Genomic DNA, 6,068 nt, shown 5'->3' on the forward strand with positions numbered 1-6,068 from the left:
CAAGAAAAGACTTGTATCGCTGAAGTTCCTTAGAAATAATTTATACCGGAAATTAACAAACAAGCAGATACTCAATAATATATATACATCACTCATTCGATTACACCACCCTTCCCAGTTTGCCCCTGAAGAAGAAAGGTCCACCTTTCGAAAGCACTCGGGTTATAGGGTTTTTTATTCATTTCTATATTAAAATGTATAAATATATCTGTATATAAATATATACTTCTTTTTATATCTTTCAACAACCATCACGCATAATTTCCTACACAGTTTTATACCAATTTCTACTTAGTATTGGTGTCTGCAAAAAATGAAAGTATTTATTTTAAAATTTGTAACTTAAAATAAGAATATTAGACTAAACTAAACGATTCTCAAACTAGTTCGCCAACTTCTTCCCAGTTTTGTTTCGTTTTTTATAAGAAAGGTTTCGTGATTTTAAAAAGATAAATAGTTGTTTCAGAAAAATATAAAAAATAGAGGAAAATCTTGCAAATAACTGATTTATCTTGCCAGATGGCGTCCCTCAGCAACCTCTGACGGATTCATAGATAAAGCTGGCAACCGTGACAGGCCATAGATTTTCCCTACGATTTCCTAAATCATGAAGTATATATGGAGTATAATTCATTATTATTACTTACTTTAAGAGGCATACTATAAAAAAAATAGAAAAGATATATTTATCATACAAAATGTTTTTAAATATAATTTATTGATTAAATATTTCAATGGTAGCGTGGCCGAGTGGTCTAAGGCGCTGGTTTTAGGCACCAGTCTCTCAGAGGCGTGGGTTCGAATCCCACCGCTGCCAAAACTTTTTGACTACTTATATTTCTTTACCATACTCTTTCACATTAGTTGATATATCTACTCATTATTTTATTCAAATATAATTTATTTTTTTTTAACCATTTCAATATTTGAAAGGTATTTATAACTAATATTAGGTACAAATCAGAAATATTTGTGATAAATTCTAATTGGTAGCCCTTAATCGTTATTTTGTATAATAACCAAGTTTCTTATATATTGTCTTTTCCTATCCTATCATGTCCTCTTTGTTAACATTATTACGGTGTTCTACATACAGTCAAATTATAAGCTGATAAGTATTTTAATTTTTTTGTTTGCTGAATATCGCGCAAAGCTACTCAAGGACTGTTTGTTCTAGCCGTCCCTGCCAAATCTTGGGCTACTCTTCTCGGACCGCATAGTGGAATTTCACCGTCAATCTTATAACGCACCCAACGCGTGCGTTCTGGGTTGGTATTCGGTCACTGTGCGCGACATGGGTGGGTCAGGTTCTCAGCAGACTTCTTTCTCCCTAACGCAACCACGGCCCACAGTAAGAGTCACGAATTTGTGTTTTGGCGCGAACAAAGGAATCTCAGATCCACAGTTTGTTAATTTAACTGATGGGCTGCACTCGGGTCTTTAATTTAAAGTAAGTGAAAACTGAGGGTTTTCAATCATGTAGCCCTAGATAATAATTTAAATGTGTTTATGCATTTTTTAAAGTGGAATAGAAAACACACTCTAAAACAATTATTTTCAATCTTACAATGGATACTTTATGTAGTATATACCCAGAGGCGTCACTAGGTGCTTAAAAGGCGTAGAGTTTTGGCGTTTCAGTATGATATCGAAAATGGTTTTCTATTCTGATATTTCAAGACACCAAATGGGGATTCGTGAAACGGGCCTCGTGTATTTTGTATTATTTGTATACGTGTCATGAAATTTAAAAATAATAATATAAAAACTCAACTTCTATGACTACTCTACACAAGAATAAAAAGCTACAGCATAAAACTAAAATGTGTAACATTTTAGAATTCGTTTGTTTGTTTTACCATATCTTTTTAAATTGATCTCATAATTATGTCACTCCAGCTTTACTATTGTTTTAAAATATACAAGTTAGGGTGGAATTATTTAAAAATTGTTATTAGTTTTAGATTAATTAAATGTTACTAAGATAAAAGTGTCTAAATATTGTGATCATAATAATGAGGCAAAGTATTTTCTTTACATTTGTAAAAGTTAAAAGTATCTATAAAGTATAAATATTAACGTATTCTGATATATATCTGCTTTTGTATGTTACAATACTAAGAATTTCAATCATACAAAGGAAATATTCAAATATGATAAGGGTTTTCTTTAAGATTTTTTTTTAATTATTTTAATTTTGTTCAGAGGATAGAATAGCCCAGATGGACTAATAGGTTCCATGTTGTCCCAAAACATTATTGTTATGTTATAAATAAATAAAAAAGAACAGAACTCTACATTATTCTGATAGCATAAATACATTTTCAATGGAAGGATAAATCTTCAACAAAGTGAATTAGAATGAATGATTAATGAGAAAGTTGCAGCCAGAAACTAAATGTTTATTCTGTCGTTCTATCTTGATTGTGTGCTTATTTAAGGTCATATCTTAATTTTTGATACATGAGTTTATTTTTGGTAAATAGATAATTCTTACTACTTTACAAAACAGATTAGGTACATTTTAATTGAAACAATTACACTCTTCCATTTATAAAACAAGTAAATAAAATTCTTTGATAATTAGAAATGAAATTACACTTTTATACAAACCGATGATCTGCTCCAAGAATTATCTTAAGTTTGAAATCATCATTATGATAGAGTCATTAATAGTCATTATTTTGCACAGAAAATACATAGAATATCTTCAAACAAGCAATAAAAGTAATTAATGCTTTATAATGAGAAAGCTAATTGTCCAAATTATCAGACAATTTCTTTTGTAACTTATCATTATCAGAAACATTTAGTTTTAAAGTATTTGAATTACAAACATTTGGTCATAAACAAGCAGGATCTTTCACTACAATTTTATGTGCCAAAGAGTAAAACATGCAATGGTTGAGGGAAAATATTAGTTTGAAGATAATTCTCTGCTTTGGAAAAACAACAAATAATATCTTACAAGAAATTTGTATACATTAGTAAATATATAATGCTTCAATCATTAATATAAGAGTTCAACCCTGTCAGTTATCACTTGAATGGTATAACAATAATTCAGATTATTTTATATAGTTGTTTCTAAAAACTTTTATTTCTGAGCTAACTGAAAATATACAGAAAGATTAAATAATGTATCAAAATATTTAAATCTTTGCCAATTCATAATATTTATTTAGTCTGACAGCCCTTTCCTAATGACTTCTCATTAGTGTTTTGATTTGTAAAGATCAACACTTGCATCTGATATACTCAAAAACTACAGTAGCTTTCACTGTGTAGAATAATATTGACATTTTGGGGTTATAGATAGGATTTTCAACAATTCTTGAGGTTCAACAAATTAATTAATTCTCATTTAATTATTTTAAGGAAAAAATCATATTTCTGAATCTTTATGGCAATAGATACACTTTGACAACTAAGCTCGAAAGTTATGGAGTAAAAAGCCATAAGTGTAAACTTATGTACTTTAGTAAATCAAAACAGTTTGTATTAGGTATACACCAAAATGTGGACTGCATACACACAGTTCAAAAGTACAAAAACAAACCCCTGAAAAAGGCTATCAAAAATTTAGGCAATTTTGGGATTTTATTACTTATTCTACAGTTTAGATTCAGCAATTAATATATAATTTTTTTTATATTATCAAGTGAGTGTAAAGTAGTATTATATTTTTGCTCAATGTATAAAATGTAGGTTTTTACTCATGCATATATTTTATTTTAAAACCAGGCCTTTTAAACTAACATTTATAATAAGACTTTAAACTTGAAATCATTTGTGTTGCAATGTAGATATCATCTCAGATGAAGGAGCAGCATCTACTGGTCAGTTTATCACATACATTCAGCTTCTGTATACAGTAAATTTGACGAAAAAAACTAAGGCTAATACGTAACTTGTAAATTACTGTGCATTGTTTCAAACATACAAAAAGCTGATCCTTTTATTATTTCCACTAGAAATAGTGGTTAGTATATACAATATCTAACAAAAACATTTGCTGATGTATAAAACACCTAGTCTTTGAGAACTTCTATACTGTTAAAGTATTTAAAAAAAAAAAGTAAATACAGAATTGGCTAGAAAGTATTTATCTCTCTGTTGATTTCTTGAGATCATATCTGGTGTCATCTATCACTATCCAACATTATCAAGTATCATAAATAAAGCATGACTTATCTTTATTGAACAAATACATCTTAGTGGCCTATGGAAGCTCATGGGTAGGATAATGAATACCACTGTAAAAAAACAAAAATAACTAGCCTACTTATACACTAATGACCAACTTTATTAAAGATCCTCACTCATGCAGATTTATGTAACACAAATCATATGATGTGAAAAATTATTTGTTGAGCCCTATAAATGCAGTGGTATGGGTATATCATGTTTAGTCTTCTAAACAGATACTTATGTCCAACTAGCTGGAGCATTATTATCAAAGACTTTTTGTTTTGACTGTCTCTTACAATATGTCTGTCACCAGAACCTATGAACTTTAATAATTGAAAAAAACAAAAACATCTGTTACTAGAGTGAAACTGAAGAAGTGTTAAATGCTGATGACTAATAAGAGAAGACATGGTTGTGAAATGCAACAGGTCATAGACTGCTCCAACTGACTCATTCCTTCAAAAGTAGCCAAGATTCAACTCCCTCCAACCATACTATGCACAAGACATTAGAAGAATCTTTGTGAGACAGTGAAAAACAGTTTATGGCTGATGAAAATAGGAAAGCATAATGTACAAGGTACTTATCTGGGCTTATACTGTTGTGCTACTACAAGCTGGTGGAGGTGACATAATGGTGTGTGAAAATGCTCTCATGAAAGAAATTGGTTTTCTAATTTTGTTAGAAGAGTCAGTAACATTCAGAGTGTACTTGAACATTGTTGCTACTCATTTCCACTCCAAACTTTTAACTTTGATAAACAAAAATTCTTCAAAAACATAATACAACAAGCAACCATATCATACTTTCTGAAATTACTATTATAGTCTTTTGAACAATTTTCAAAATGCCAAACCTTGTTATAACACTTCTTAAAAATCAAGTAGTAACTCCATAAAGATTAATTTTGGTCTGTATATTTAGAACATTTACATAATAATAACATAATGTTCTATGACAACACGAGACCTATTGGTCTATCTCGGCTATTCCATCCTCTAAACTAAATTGAAATAATTATAAAAAAATCTTAAAGCCAGCTCTTATCATTCATATACTTATCAAGCTTTTTCTTAAAGTCACTTAAATTTACTGCCTCTACAACATCTGAAGGCAACCCATTCCAAAGGCCAACCACTCTGTTAGAAAAATGAAACTGTCTTAGCTGAAGATGACTCCTACCTTGACAAAATTTATATTTGTGTCCCCTAGTCCTACTATTCTCACTGTTAAATATGAAAAAAGATGATACATCAACACTATCAATTCCCTTTAAAATTTTTAAACACGTCAATGAGATCCAAATAACTCTTCTTTTTTTCAAGAGAAAACAATTTGAGAGATTTCAGCCTCTCCTGGTATAACAACCCCTCCATCCCAGGCACCATTCTAGTAACCTACTCTGAACCCTTTCCAACAATTCCATGTCCTTCCTAAAGTAAGGAGCTCACTGAACACAATACTCCAAATTTGGCCTTACCTATACAATGAAATTATAACCTCTTTAGACTTGTATTTAATATTTCTGTAGATACAACCTAAAATCCTATTTGCCCTACCACTAACAACAGCACACTGCTTGAATGGCTTCAGAGACTGATCGACTATTACACCAAGCCCCCTTTCCTTCATAACACTGTTAAGGTTATTTCCATCCAAATTATACTTATAATTCAAATTATGATAACCCACATGCATTATCTTGCATTTATTATAATGAAAACCCATCTGCCATTTATTTGCCCAATTCACTAAATGATTTAAATCCTTTTGTAAATCAGCAGCATCCTCTTCACAGCTAGCAACACCCAATATGAGACCTTAATATCATCTGCAAATTTAAGTATTTATTTACTATCCGTTCATCTATGTCATTG

The 6,068-nt window shown here is 30.4% G+C and overlaps 1 long non-coding RNA gene and 1 other non-coding gene across 2 annotated transcripts in view; both read left to right on the forward strand.

Annotated features, from left to right (window-relative positions):
- Positions 1-736: 736 nt before the first annotated feature.
- Trnal-uag lies at positions 737-817 on the forward strand. Its single transcript has one exon. It is a non-coding gene; the product is annotated as a tRNA-Leu (tRNA).
- Positions 818-1,102: 285 nt separating this feature from the next.
- Positions 1,103-6,068, forward strand: part of LOC111086251 — a 7,159-nt gene continuing 2,193 nt past the window's right edge. The window contains exon 1 of the long non-coding RNA XR_002610975.1: positions 1,103-1,450. This is a non-coding gene — a long non-coding RNA (uncharacterized LOC111086251). The remainder of the gene's footprint in view (positions 1,451-6,068) is intronic.

The sequence above is a fragment of the Limulus polyphemus genome, unplaced genomic scaffold (genome assembly GCF_000517525.1).
Source record: "Limulus polyphemus unplaced genomic scaffold, Limulus_polyphemus-2.1.2 Scaffold957, whole genome shotgun sequence".
In the NCBI taxonomy this organism is placed as follows: Eukaryota; Metazoa; Arthropoda; class Merostomata; order Xiphosura; family Limulidae; genus Limulus; species Limulus polyphemus.